The 15,811-nt window shown below is 41.1% G+C and overlaps 1 protein-coding gene and 1 long non-coding RNA gene across 3 annotated transcripts in view; one reads left to right on the top strand and one right to left on the bottom strand.

The window, feature by feature from the left end:
- SGCZ (sarcoglycan zeta) overlaps positions 1-15,811 on the top strand; it is a 565,484-nt gene that overhangs the window by 443,985 nt on the left and 105,688 nt on the right. The window lies entirely within an intron of this gene.
- LOC309540970 lies at positions 6,243-11,304 on the bottom strand. The gene is made up of 3 exons (XR_014223590.1): positions 9,905-11,304; positions 7,420-7,478; positions 6,243-7,003 (listed from the first exon to the last, which is right to left on the bottom strand). It is a non-coding gene; the product is annotated as an uncharacterized lncRNA (long non-coding RNA).

Genomic DNA, 15,811 nt, shown 5'->3' with positions numbered 1-15,811 from the left:
CTATGTGACCTCTTTTGTTAGAATATTATGGGGCAGCATATTGAATACCCTGCTCACTATTACTCCCTCAGACTAAATTGAATCCTAATCTAATTAACTTTTTTATTTTTTTTATTTGGTCAAAGGGCACTTATAATAAGAAACAGCTTTTACTTTTCACAGAAAGCCGCTGCACTACTCCTCATATAAATAAATGGACAATGAAAGATATAAGATTAGAAAGTTGCCCTGCTGGTCCACATTGCACCCTGTTACTAATCACCTGGAGGTAAAAGATTTGATTAGTTCGTTAAGATCATGTCCATGACAAAATTTCACTGATAAAATTATTATCATACTTATGGACTGGGCCTGGGATGGGAGTCGATTAGCTCAGGGAATATGCCTACAGACCCCCCCCCCCAAATGTCCCTATTTTCCAGTGATGTTCCTGGATTTACAGAAGCAATCCTGGTTTCTGATTTGATCCTGGAATATCCCACTTTTCCTGAGGGCATCCCTATTTTCAGTGGAGAAATGTTAGAGGGTATGGCATTATCCAACCTCCAAACCATCTAAAAGCAGCCTTGTATCGGAAAGTTTATTAATGTTTCATGTTTTATTATGTTTTTATATATGTTGGAAGCCACTCAGAGTGGCTGGGCAACCCAGCCAAATGGGCAGGGTATACATAGCAAAATGATGGTGAGAATAATGATGATGATGGAATAGGGTGTCCCTGTTTTCATTGGCGAAATGTTGGAGGGTATGTGGGATCAAGACCATCCAGACTGTGCCACAAACCAAAAATGGGAACAAATAAAGAGCACTCAGAGTGGTTTGAGCTGTAAAACAAACCCATATATACAGTATGGTGCATGTGTGTGTTTAGATGGAAGAATGAGTGATGAACTAAAATTTATATGGCACTGAAAAGGGGCATCTAAAATGGGGAGTGTGATAGGTAGCGGGGAGACAGAGCTTTCCAAAATTGTTCACGACAATACTTACCATTGGCAGATGGGTGACATTGGAGGTTTCTTCTTCTGTCTAACACCCCCCCCCACCCCCCAGTTCTTTCCTTGGATGACCCTGGAATCAAAGCAATGCCAAATTGTAGCATCACTTGAAGGAAGATTCCTGGGAGGAAAGTGGTAGCTCCCAGTTGGACTTGATGTAACATTGATCCAGAGGCATTATGGGAAAGAAGAGTGAGAGCTTCTGTTAGGAGCTCCACCACTGCCTTTCCTTGGCTACTTCTATACAGTGGAACCTTGACTGTCGCACACTTTGAAAGTTGAACGTTTCGGCTTTGGAACACCAACAACCTGGAAGTGAATGCTTCCGTTTTGGAACGCGCCTCAGAAGTCAGACAGCTTCCGAGGCATGTTTCTCCATTTTCTCCATTGCAATTGCTTACCAGTAGTTGTGCTTCAGTTGTCGAACGTTTCAGAAGTCGAACGGTCTTCCAGAACGGATTATGTTTGACAACCAAGTTTACACTGTATTTTGACTCACTGTCTTAGGATCAGAGAAGCTAAGCAAGGGGCAGTCAGAGGCTTTCTTATCACTGCCAGAAGCTTCATTGCATCACAAAATCCCATAGTCAATATTGCCATATATGGTGATATATATATATATATATATATATATATATATATATATATATATATTTGCTTTCGTAGATTTTCACGGGTACAGGAATGCAGGTTTTGGTGTCTTCGGGTGTCTTCCCGTGTAAGAGTCGGGGTGTCTGTGCGACGTTTCGACGAGGTCTCACTCGTCATCTTCAGGCTGGTGCTTTCGGCTTCTTGTTACTGGAACAGAGCAGAGTCTGGTGTTTGAGTTCCTATAAATACTGTTGAGGGGTGTGGTGTATAGCCTCCAACGTTCTGGGCAGAGAGGAAGTTCCTAGATTAGTGTGCCTTTTCTTCTTTTGTTCCTTAATTACTTGAGGGATATCTTGGGTGATTTCATGAGTGATATTCTGAATATATATATATATAGGCATAATCTTGCAGTAATATAATGCACTTTAAAATGGCTTCCAATTTAATTCAAGTAGGAACAGCAGTTCATTATTCAGACCTGCAACACTGACTTAAATGTTGTTGTGTCAAATATCCAAAGTATTTACTGTATGTGTTTCTGCAGCAAAGTGTTAAGACTGAATTCTAAATAATTGCCTGTGTGTGTGTCCATGGCCATCCATTACTGTATGCTGAAGTTTGTGTGGGTGGCACACTCAAACATTTCAATTTATTTACCTTTGGAAAAAGTTTGACTACCTGTCTATAAAGCATTTTCACTTTTTAAAAAGATTTATTAGGTCTGTCTCATGTACCCACTCAGCTAACACTGAATAGGCACCTAGCTGTTATCTTGGCCTTCTGTAAATATTTATTTTCCATGTGTCCCTGTCAATTTATATATGCATTGCAAGGGGTGTTTCAGAAGTGTGCATTCCAGTGGTTTGCAGTAAGATGTCATCCGTCTTTGCCCAATGGTAGTATTTCCTTTTCTCTCTCTTGATCTAAGGTAGGGGAAATGTATAAATCCATCAGTAGCTTTCAACTAATCTTGCAGAAAGCAGCACAACGGAATACACATGCAAATAGGATAATGCTGTTTCATTTTATGACTGTAGAGAGCTGTAAAAAAAATCAGTTATGTAGTGTACTATGCAGTGATTGTTATCTGTGTCTGTACAGTGCGATATTAGAGGTTTTCCCTCAACATAGTGAAGGAATTAAGTTAAAGGGTCTATAAATAGGCTTTGACCTATGAAGAACACAAAGGCCATTATCTGCACAACATGAATTTTCTCAGAATACCTAAAGATTTCAAAGCATAGTATACAGTTGTGGGAATACACTGAAGGGAAAGCAGAAAAGAATATTGAGGCTTCGGGGCAAGACTTCTTTCTAGAACATGGTGGGGTTTGGTGGCTATATTGAGGTCTTTTCCAGTTAGTTATATGGCCATTACATGATGAAAAGACCTCTTGTGGCCTATTTTAACTGGAACTGACTGTGAAACACACATTACGCTGAATAAGCCAGCTACAGAACTATACGCCAAGGATTCCTTGAATTCTGACTGTGCTTTGTAGTCAATGAGAGCAAGAATTCATGGGAAATAGTTTGTTCTTATTTACCAGTTAAATCCGGAGCCTGAATTTGTTTGAGTTTTAACAGTGGCCGGAAAACCAGAATGACAAATTAAGGACGTTGCCAATTACATAGGCCTTGCGCCGCCCCCTCCTCTCTTGCACCCATTAACTTTCACAAAGACAAAACATCTGCTATCTCATCATCACGCCGTGAGTTCCCCTGCTTTCTCGTATAGGAGCCACTGAGGAAACTTGCAACATACTAAGAGTCACTGGAAGAGAAAGGAGGAGGAGACATGGCGCTGCTGTGCTGCATGCCAAGCTGAGAGGCATTGCAGGGGGCACCGCAAAAATGCCATAATATGGAAGACGAGAGGTGAGGGCGCCAAATTTTGGCATCACAAAGGGCGTGGCTGAAATTTGAAGCCCAAAGTTAGCCACTGCCCATTGCCCATGTTGTGTACTGAGTTGAATAGGATCCAAAATGGAGCAGCCTGATTGGTCCTAGAACAACAGGATCCAGAAGCAGCAGTCTGATTGGTCCGCAGGAGGCACCCAATCCAGCTCCAGGTGGAAGTGAATCCGCAACCTGATTGGCCTACAGGAGAATCCCAGACTTAGCCAATCACGTGGGGCCCATTGTATAAATAATGTATATAAAGCAGACACTTTGGGGGAACTGCCATTTCTCCTCACCACTATGAGCTGAATAAAGAGCATGAAACCCACACTCGACTCCGAGTATATTTCAGCCCAGCTCCTGTCTTCTGAGGCAGCCACCTCACTCTGCCTGTTGGTAGGTTTAGCCACGCCATCTACATTGGAGCTATAGCTGGTGATGGTTGGTACCCATTGAGATTGATGGGTCAGAAAGCATAGAAGCCAACAGTAGGCAGGGGCCAGAGCCAATGACTGGCAGATCCAACATATTCTAGTTTTGTCACTATCCTCCTCCTTGTTGAGTTCTGCAAAGGGCACACTGGCACTAGGGAGGAGGCAGCCATACTGACCCCATTACTGGTTGGGACAGTGGGGGATGCCTGAGGGCAGACTGGGGTTGGTGTGGCAGCCCCTGTTTGCCATAAGGGACCACCCTCCACTGGCTGCAACACATATATCCTTAATGCATCATTTATGTCTATCCTCGAATCCGACACAGCCAGCATGCTTGCAAATAAAGAGAGTTTCATGAACAAACAGGAACTTAACCAAACTGTGCATGCAAGTACTTTATAAGCCATTTGTCTGTATCATTCTGCTGTGTGGCGCAGAGTCCTTTATCATACTTCTGCACCTGGTTAGAATTCCGAGGAAGAAGGGAAATGATAACATTTCTCCTTCACCCCTTGGCAGCATGATGTAGTGGTGAGAGCTACCTCAAGGCTGCAAAATCCCATCCAGTAGTCGAGACAGCAGTACACCGGTCAGATCACTGGCGATCTTGCCTATCAGCTTCTCCAAGCCCTTTAGGAAAACAGAAATATTCTGAATGCATTTATTTATGCTATGAACACACATTTTTTTCCTGCTCTTAAATAGTGGTTTTATACAAGGGTTATTGATTTTTAACTGTAATAAATATGTTGGAGAAACTCTCCACCTGAAAGGCAATTAAGATGATGCTATCTGAATGTTCAATGCAAACAGCTTTATTGATTCTTAGAATTTTATTTTTTTTAATCCACTTCACGTTCTTGTCCGTAGTGCCAAGGGGCAGATGCCTGCTTCCTCTTACATTGTCAGAAGGCCAAATTGCATGTGACAGTATTTTGTGTTTTTCTGCATGGTGGTACCTCGGTTTTCAGATGTCTCTGTTGGCAAGCATTTCAGTTTTCAAACGCCGTAAACCCGCAAGTAAATGGTTTGGTTTTCGAACATGCCTTGGAATTTGAACATGCCACGTGGCTTCCACTGAGTGCCACATCCTGAGGCCTAGCTGCCGGCTGTTGAGTTTTTGGTTTTTGAACGTTTCAGAACTCGGTCTTCCAGAACGGATTACGTTTGAAAACCAAGGTACCACTGTATTGCAGTTTCTTCCCGGCACAAATAGCAGGTGGGGGTTTATACAGGACCACCGAAGGGTGAGAATCCCAACAATTATTAACCCCAACCCCACAGCATCCCACAGCAGCAGAAATTGCTTGCGTTTAAAAATAATAATAATAAAACTTGCATGTTCAATGCAAAAACCCATTTAAAGTCACCTCCAAATTGGCCATAAAGTTGATACCAAAATATATAAAACACCTCAGACTGTCAATATTTTGATTTGTCACCAAAAAATAATGAGACAGCTACTTCAGAGAGCATTTTCAAGTCAACCCTGGCTGATGTTTTGATACCTTTAAAGATCATGGGGAAGAGGTTTTGTTGTTGTTTTCTTGACAGATAATGTGCTTGTCCTTTCAGGGCCTTTTTGTTTGTGTTTGAAGAGACTTTGAGAAGCACCCTAGAGTTTTGATCATTACTCATTTGCCTAGACACTTCATAGCAGTGTCGGTTTTCTTTGATGACCAGGAAGCAAGGGATAGCAACTAGGAATGTTGTATGCGAGTTAAGGCTGCAGAAAATGTTCAGCTAAAGCATATCGACTAACATCTCTCAGAAATCCCACCAGTTTGGTTAATGTACCTCCTAGGAGTAACCTTGCTTGCCTCCTAACAATAAATAGTAATGTGATTTTTAAATTTTACAAGTTTGTTCATTTATAATGCAATTATTTCAAGATTGTAAGGTTCCGTAGAAAAAAAAAAGGACAGCTTGTTCTGTCTTTTATTTTCATTGCTTGGTCAGCTTCATACATTAAGGTGACAATGTTATTGTCACTGAGAGTCTTACATGTTCAGGGGAATAATCTGACCATGCATGCTGCAACATATGTAACCGACTTCCCATTGGTGATAACTCGGCACTTGAACACTGTGGCTGAACTGAAAGGTTACTGAAAACTATGAGCAATCCAGTCTTGGGAAACAGATTGCATAGGCTGCAGCAATCATGCGAGTGGGGAGCAATTTTTTACTGGCAACTATTATGCCATCACTTGGTGGCTGAACATCTGGTTTACGTGGAGAGGTCCCAAATTCAACTCCTGGCATCACCAGTCAGGCTGGGAGTCGCTTCTAGTCTAATCCAGACCCAGGACCCATTTTAGACTCTCGGCCAGGAACATGGGACCTATCTACACATTTTCGCTTTTCTTTTGGCATACTATTTTTTTCATTAGTTCAGGTATTGGCCGTGAAACTTTTGAACCCTGTTAATAGTTGTATCCTCTCTTTGGCTTCCATCCCACCCCTTTCAGTTAAGCCTGTGGATGATGCTGAGCAAGAGGGCAATTTGTTTTAATCTGTTTCAGATTTTAACTTTTGTACGTTTGAAAATATGGTCGTGAATTTTCCTCGGTTTTATCTTTCTGTAAACTGTTTTGAAGTTTTTAACGATCGAGCCGCAGAGAAATTTTATGAAATAAATACATAATCACAACAATTTATGCTTGTGTTTTGTTACCCAAAAAAGCTTTTGGACCACTTTCTATAACTTTTCACTGCCGTCTTTCTTTCTGCTGCCTTTTTCCTCCATCACCGGTCTTGCCTTTGTTCCTTCACCTTCTACCTTTGCTTTCTCCCCACACTTTCTCAGTTCCTTCTCAGTTACCACATGCCCTCAGCTCCTATTCTTTCACAAGTCTGCCTGTTTCCTCGTTCTCTCTGCTCTTGTCATCTTCTGCATTCTCTTTACCTTCTCAAACTTCTATACTTTCTTCCTTCTACTCCATTTCACCTTCTTGATATTTCCTTCCTCTCTCATTTCCTTTTCCTTTTGCTCACTTTCTTCCACCTTGTGTCACCTTTTCTGCCATCTTTAAATTCACCTTTCAGTTGCCCTTGTTCCTTGCTAATGTCAACTTGCCTGAAATAAAAAGGAACAGGATTTCTGCGCAAGGTTCATCACCCCCAGAACCTAATATAGATGGCAGCGGTTCTTCGTTGCCCCTATTGGATGATGGCTTCTCCCACATTAAAACAATGTCCAGTTATAGTTCCAAAACAAAATGTGTTGTTTCTTTTACTTTGCAAAGTCTTGCCATTTCCTATTTCTTTCTTTTTTTAACAAGCAATTAAATAAAACTAATTTTAATTCCAAATCAACCCATATTAAAGTTGAATACTTATTTGAGAGTAAGTCCCATTAAAATTAATGGACCTTTCTTCTGAGTAGAGATGCATAGGATTGGCATACTAATTTAATTAACTTTAACTAAGCATCTCCTTCCCTGGGGACCCGGGTCTCCTCTTCCTTTTCTGCATTCCACCCTTTTTTGTCACCTTTTTTCTCCCTCTGTCACAACTACTCATCTATCTGCTCATGCCTTGGATCAACTTGCCTGAAATCAAATGTACAGAAAATAAATTTGAAAAAGTTTCAGTACCCTCAGAACCTTATCTAGACAGTAGTTGTTTGCTGCTGTCCCAAACTATTCCCATTTAAACAAATTGACTTTACTTCTGAGTAAATTGCAAGAATGAGCAACCCTAACCATGTCTACTCAGAAGGAAGTCCTGCTGAATTCAATGGGGCTTACTCCCAGGAATGTAGGATTAGGATTGCAATTTTACTTCTGAATTAACCAACTGAAAAGTTGCAATAATCCTATCATACTTGCTCTCAGGTAAACTCATATGAATCCAGATCAGGCTGTAAAGCTGCCACAATCCTACCAGGACACATTTTAGCTGCTCTGTGAGCCTCATGGAAGGAATTTAGCGGTGGGGCCATTTTTGTGAACTGGCTAGGGGAGGGATGTGAGGCAAAGAGGTCTGTTGTAAAATGGTGGGTTATGAGAATGCACTAAAAAGAAGCACTGAAAGTATCTCCTGTGGAAGTCACTTTGATAAGAGTAATAGTTTCATCAGTGATTCTAAGCCGTCGGGCAACTGCTTGAGGTTCTGTACATTTACCAGAATGGGGTGGAAACTTTGAGGTTACTGTTTGGGCTGGCCAATATTGCAAGGATCGTGCATATAGGAAAACCAAAGCCAAACCAAGCCATAGTTGACGCCAGTGTGACATTTGCCTGGCTGAGCCAAATGCTGTCCACCAGCCACATATTATGGCTTGCTGACAACACTTTCCCCCTCGTCTTTGCAATCCCAGGCAGGCAGGAGTTTTATCAAGCCCCCATGCGCCATCATACATGGCTGGAAGACTCTCTTTAGCTTGGTGAGTCCACTGTAACATGGCAGCACATTTTCCTCTGGACAGTAAGGACAGGAAAGCATCAGACTTGAGCTTTTCACCTTTATGTCCTTGAAGCAAAAATACTGTGCTTCCAATTTTAGATTCTCGCTTATGGATCTAAGGTGATAAACTAGCTATTTGCTTTTTAAAACCTTGTTACCCAATCACTTAAAGATGGTTTGATGGTATACCATTATTTTATGTGAGGGGTTCTTAGTTTAGTTAATTGTTCAGACCTTAGGTCTGGGTAAGGCATATGTGTACTCCTCCCTAGGACCAGAGGCCATTGTCCAGTCAGGATCCTGCCTTCAGTCCAAGAGGGAGGGCACTACCCACTACCCAATCACTTGTTGGACTGTCTGCATCTGGAGAGCACAGAAAGGAAACTCAACAGTGAGTATTCATTTTCCTTTTCAGAGCCAGATTGCACCAACCATTTAGCTTGCAGTGGACTACAGAACCATATTGCTACCATTAACATGGATATATATATATATATACATATATAGTTCTCAGGATCCTAAGCACCATGTATGGCCTTTTCAGTCACCCCATGTGCTGTATCCCATGCCCCAAATTGTCCCTAACCATCAAGGGACCACTTACCTCAGCATTGCATTGGGTGTAAAGGGCTACAACAATGAGGGAAAATCAGCAACCCATCCATACTTTGCCTCTGTACATAGGTCTCATTTGATCCTGGCCAGTATATATTTATATGAAGTAACTGGGCAAGAATCCCCTCATGGTAGATTCAAAGTGGTTGTGGGAAGAGATAAACAACTACCTGACATTTAGAAGACATCGGAAGGCAGTCCTGTTCAGGGAAGTTTTTAATGTGTTTTTAATCTTTGTTGGAAGCTGCCCAGAGTGGCTGGGGAAACCCAGCCAGATGGGCAGGGTACAAATAATAAATTACTATTACTATTACTATTAGGAGAGTAGGTTTAGAGCAGGGTTTCCCAAACTTGGTCTCCAGCTGTTTTGGACTACAACTCCCATCATCCCCAGCTAAGCAAGATCAGTGGTCAGGGATGATGGGAATTGTAGTCCAAAAGCAGCTGGAGACCCAAGTTTGGGAAACTGAGGATAAATGTAAATAAATAGATAACAAGGGTCAAGGAAGAAGAAGAAGAAGAAGAAGAAGAAGAAGAAGAAGAGGAGTTTGGATTTGATATCCCGCCTTTCACTCCCCTTCAGGAGTCTCAAAGCGGCTAACAATCTCCTTTCCCTTCCTCCCCCACAACAAACACTCTGTGAGGTGAGTGGGGCTGAGAGACTTCAAAGAAGTGTGACTGGCCCAAGGTCACCCAGCAGCTGCATGTGGAGGAGCGGAGACGCGAACCCGGTTCCCCAGATTACGTGACTACCGCTCTTAACCACTACACCACACTGGCCTTCTTTTCACAAGTTGCCTTCTGAATTGAAACACTTCTTACATTACACTTCTGTGGGCCAGTTCTAACAGGACTCCTCCCCCCCCCACACACACACATTTGCTTTTAAGATGCAAGCATGGAAGAAAGCAAGTGTAGTAACATCAGAACAGTAAGGTACAGGTTTAACACATACACTTTTGTAGAGAAGCCTCAGATGGTCTACAACAGGGATAGCTGACACCAGCTATGCCATCTGGGGCTGGTGAGAGTATTAGTCCAGCAGCATCTTGAACTGGTCTTCAGTTTCGAGAGCAGTGATTCATAAAGGGTGGCCTTTAACATCAACACAATAAGCACCACTAAGATGCGAAATGGTACCTAAGGTGAACTGCTAACCTATAAGTTGCAGAGGTTGGACGAGATGACCCTCTGGGTACCTTCCAACTCTACAGTTCTATGACTCCATGAAATTAGAATTGAAGCCAGCCCTATCATTTGCGCAGAATGAGGCTGCCAACTTCAGACAGCAGATTTTGAGGTACAATGGAAAGTTAGCAAACGGTCAGTTATTTAGTTTTCACATTTAAAAGACACCCACAATGGCAGGAACCATTTGGATTTTCTGCCTCAGGCACCCAAATGTCTAGGGCGATTTCTGGCTTAGCGCCATCTCAGTTCAATTCCTGCATGTTGTCTGTTTCATTTATGAATGCCTGATGAGCATATATGACTTATGAATGCTGCAGAGGAATTATAGGCACTGTCAAGTATTAAAAATAGTTCCTTGCGGCTGGTCTGTTGTTAAAAACCAATGAAATGCTTTTTAAAACCTTTTTTAAATGAAAGCTAATGCTTATTATACTTTGCGTGATTTAAGTAGAAATCAGAATTGGCTGACAGCATCAAAAACGGGTGTTTGAAAAATGTCAAGCCAATTGACTTAAGAAAGCTTGCCCACCTACAACATAAATAATATTTGTACCCCATTTAGCATAACTTCATACTGGATTTCTTCTTCAAAGAGGTTATTTTCTCATGTTATAAATGTCATACAGTTGAAAGATGCTTTTCATTTTGCCTTTCAACCAACCGACATTTATCGAAATTCTACTGGATATTTTTTATCTGCTAAACTCTCCCTCCCCAAACCCTTTGCCACAGTAAATATATTGGATATTTGAAGGAAATGACCTATTTATAATTAGTTGGAATGATGTAATCATGTAAGCCAGCTGTGTTTAATCATCTGTGAATTCCTAATTATAAATCCCAGGAGGCCATATGTGGCCAAACACAATTACCAAATTATTAAAATACGTTGAAGGTGCAAAGTTAGATTTCACCACTCTTCCTTTGAACTATGGTCATGCTTTGACAGCGATTTTACGAAGATGGTAACATTTTAAGGAAGGGCATATTAAAAATATCAGAACAGTTTAAGACATTGGTGCTAACTCATCTGGCTTCTTTTAAAAATTATTATTTTCTTATTTTAAGAAGAAGCCAGATTGTTGAGGGGCTTCTGGGAGTACCAGAAATTGCTTGAGTGGGGATTGAATATGACTTAACTGCTATGGGTTAACCCAGACATAGGCAAACTCCGGCCCTCCAGATGCTTGGGACTACAATTCCCACCATCCCTGACCATCCCTGACTGGTCCTGTTAGCTAGGGATGATGGGAATTGTAGTCACAAACATCTGGAGGGCCGGAGTTTGCCTATGCCTGGGTTAACCACTTATGTCTCAAACTGTTTCATTATTAAAAAAAATTTTAAAAATCAGTCTTAAAATCTTACTGTGGCGATCACACAGGGTCCCCGGACGTTTGACGGTCTATTGATCCCTGTGCCACCACTGTGATTGTTTCCCCGCTGCCACCAACCCGTTACTCTTGGGTACACACAGAGTCCAGACAGTTGTTAACATTAAATCAAATAAGCAAGTTTATTTTATAAGCATTAACAAGTTTATGGTTTCAGATAATTTTTCTTGTCAGTTTCTTAATCTTAGTTTCTTTACCGGCCTATACCTTCCTAATAACTTCTGATTATCCCAACTGTCTATCTGACTCCTAACAGTTTCTCTCACCCAACCCACAGACTTATCCTCCCTCTTCCTTCTCCAACTCCCAACTGACTTCCAAACATTTCCAACTCTAACTCCTCCCCTTGGGTTCCCACTGGCCAATCACTACACACTCATTTAACCCTTTAACCTAGGAGGGCAAACGCCACAGTTACCATCTTCATAAACTTACTGAAAATTACGGGGGGGCGGAGCAGGCTTGTGGGTATCATCATGATCATTACTGAATTAACCAGCAGGTGGTGATGTGAGCTCTACCAACAGAGCAGAAAGGGGGGGCAGTGTCACCTCTTTTTACCTTTGCAAATGGGCCCCTTCTCCCTCTTGACAAGTACAATTCTGAGGTCAGTGTCACTGTTAGAAGGTTTCAGAGAGGTTCAGGAAACGGGAAGAAGCATGCCTTCCTCCGTCCTCACCAGAAGAACCCCCCCCCTTTTTTAAGCTGAAAAGCACGAAAATGGGCCTTTTATGCAGTGGCTCCCCCTTCGTGTAATGTTCTCCCTAGGGAGACTTGCCTGGCACCTTCATTACGTATCTTTAGGCACCAAACAGCAACATTTCTCTATAACCAGGATTTTGGCTGATTGAAATACTATGACCTTTTAAATGTGTTTGTGGGGGATGTCATTGGTTTGTTTTGCTTTGTTTCATCATGCATTTTGTGATCCTATTTTCTATTTTTATGTTGTGAACTGCCCTGTGATCTTTGGATGAAGGACAGTATACAAAATGAATGAATGAATGAATGAATGAATGAATGAATGAATGGGAAAGCCAGTCCTGGTTTAAGAAATATGATAAATGAACAAAAACTACTGAAGAATGCCATACATTGGAAGTAGACGTGTGTTCGGGGCATAGAGTAGGCTTCCAAAATGTACTTTATGGATGCCAAAATGTGCTATTCCTTTTCAAAATTGTATTCTCCTTTGGACAGCAGGCTTCTAATCCCATATCACAATCTGTTGTAAAAAGTGTATTTACTTTCAAAAGCTCTTTGCTATGCAGCTGATGAAACTTACCTGAGAAAACCAAGACCCCTGAACACATGAAGCTAGTTGTGGATAATAATATACAGACCAGTAATTTTTGTATGACACTTCATGTGTCATACGTTTTCCCATTTTGTCCTGCTTTCCACATTAAACTGCAGGTTGTTGGGGTTTTTTAAAAAGCATTTACATATGAAAATTAGACATGCTTTCACTAGAAATAGGCATTTCTAGATGGCTTTCCTATCAAAATAGGCATTTTGATGCATTTTTTATTTTAAAAACCTGTATTGCAAAATTCTGAAAAGTATAATATCCCAATAATGGATTTGTCCCCATCCACACATCACTCCAGGAGAAGCAGATCAGATCAATTGATTTTGGAATTCGCAGAGATCAATTTCTTCAAATCCCCCTAGTTGTTCAATTATTTGGATCCCAAACACACCACATGATTCTGAGCCATATTTCCTTATGTATGCATCCATTGAACATTGAAATACTATTTTCTTACGCTAATAACTACGGCAGGAGATTGCCTGAAGAATGTATTGTAATAGCAAATTTGAAATTGATACTAAGAGTAGTTAAATAAGATTTCTTTTCATACATCTTTTTCCTAATGAAAGGTAGAAATGGGATATAGAAAAAAGGCATAGCTGGTTTAATTTTCCTTAATAATGCCAGTATTGATGGTTAAATTTATAGGTTTTGTAGCCAAAGTTTTGTGTTGTCAAAAACAGGGGTAAAAAAAAACAAAAACAAAGAGCACAACCCTTGGCAGCTGGCACTTGGATAAAAGCAAGCTTTACTTTATGCAGGAATGCTTGCAAATGATTTATTGGCCAAGGTAATTTTCTACTAGATTATAGCAATTAGAATAAATATGAACTGTCAGTGTGCCAGCTGATTTTGTGTTGACCTTTCAAAAGCCAAGTGCACATAGGCATATAGGACAATTGGCACAAAGGCAGCTCAAAGGCGTCTGTGATATGATACTTGTCATCTTACCTCCTTCCGAGACAATGACTTGGACTAATTATTAACTGTTTTGGCAAGTCGCAGCTTTCTGGAATCATATTGTTTTAGAAGTCTGCTCACTTTTTTCGGTGAGCGGTGTTGCAGCCAGGCACCCGGACCCTTGCAGTGATCCGGAAGTTGATGATGCACCCCCCTTGTGCCATCCAGGCCACGTCACTGGCGCTGGGCAGGGCCCCACTGGCCAATCAGTGCTGGTAGGGGGTGTGACTGTGGGAAATTTAACTCTGGCATGGCTGGGGTTAGAACTGTCATCAGAATTCAACCGCTACGTATGCTACACATCAAGGTAGCAATGTTATGACGACAGAAGAATTTCTTATCACAGTAGAATGGAGAATATAATGAGGTGAACAAGTGATACTGAGGTTGCCAAGGGGGGATTCAGCCAGTGCATTACAGCTCGGGGTGGAGGATAAACTTGATTCAATATGCATTTAAAAGTGAAGCTACCTCATTTGCAGCTTTCCAAAATCATATAGGAACTGAAACAGAGTCACCCTTCAAACTTCTCACTTCACATTTTGCAGAGCAGTTCTTCATCTAAGTATTGCATGCAAACAATTAAGAATGCATTATTTTGAGGTAAATCATGTTCTAAAAAGCTGGAAAATTTCACACAAAAATGCTGATGAATTTTCATGAGGATTTTTTTTTCTTAACCAAAATTGCAAACTGATGTGGAAATGTGGAGAATTGAATTTAGGAGTGGGGGGAAAGGAGAAAGTGTGAGAAAGTGAAACTGGTGATTCACCCATCCCTAATTGCAACCAATTTCTGTGCAACAAGGAAATACAGTTGTACCTTGGAAATTGAACGGAATCTGTTCCGGAAGTCTGTTCGACTTACAAAACGTTCAAAAACCAAATCACAGCTTCTGATTGGCTGCAGGAAGCCCCGCTGGACATTCAGGTTCCAAAAGAACGTCCATAAACTGCAACAACCACTTCCAGGTTTGCAGCATTCAGGAGCCAAAACGTCTGAGTTCCAGGGTGTTTGACAACCAAGGTACAACTGTAACTGTAAGGAGATCAGCTACACCAGCTAGGAAACCTTTTTATAATAATATGCGGGCTGGCCCACTCATGAGGCAAGGTGAGACAACTCGGGCAGCAGTATTCACAAGGGCAGCAGATCTGGCCCCCAAGGCATGTATCACCTGCTGACACCACTGCCTTTAAAAATTAAAAAATTAAAAAATGGAATGGCTTTCAAATAGTGCAGTGATGTTTCTGCTCTCTGTAATTTAATAGATCAGTTTTTATATTACTTTCATTCTATTATAGTTTTGCATAATTGCCTTATGCAAATTAAAGCAACACCGACAGAATATAGAAGGCTAAAAACATATAAAAGAGCATAGTTAAAAAGTAATTAAAATATTATCTTTCATATGTTTTTAGCCTTCTGTATGTTATCAGTGTTGCTTCAATTTGCATAAGCCACAACAGCAATAGGGTGGAGGTTAAAATTGCCGTTAAAATAATGGCAGTCTTTTTAAAATTCTCTTTCCAGACCTTTTTATTTTATGTGATGGATATTATTGAGGAAACACTGAAGGGCCAAAAGGAACATATGGGGCTGTAGGTGGGTTGAGACAAAGTGGTACATCACCACCCAGTGCTAAGCACTGCCAGACTTCAAATTCACCCTCCGAGGCAGCTGGATTATTGGCGATTATCTCAACTGTTTTCAAATCATGCACTCAAAAGAGTAAACCTCTTTTGGAGACCTGCTGGCTGCCAGAATTTTCTGTGCAGCTTTGGCAGCAGCTGCATACAACAGATAGACAAAGAAAAGCCACAGGCAAATGTCACTGAAATGAAATCCATTGTTAGATAAAACCAACACTTTAAAATATACTTTTTAATAATAATTAGAGGTTTGAAAGTCTAGTCTCTGTTTGAATTGCTCAGCAGCAAATGAGGGGCTTGACCTTCAAAGCATCACTGGGTGTGATGTACCACAGCAGCTAAAAGAGCAT

The sequence above is a fragment of the Podarcis vaucheri genome, assembly GCF_965113315.1.
Source record: "Podarcis vaucheri genome assembly, chromosome: 9".
Classification (NCBI taxonomy): domain Eukaryota; kingdom Metazoa; phylum Chordata; class Lepidosauria; order Squamata; family Lacertidae; genus Podarcis; species Podarcis vaucheri.
Note: the sequence above shows the minus strand (reverse complement) of the source record. Positions and strands in the feature narration are given on the sequence as shown.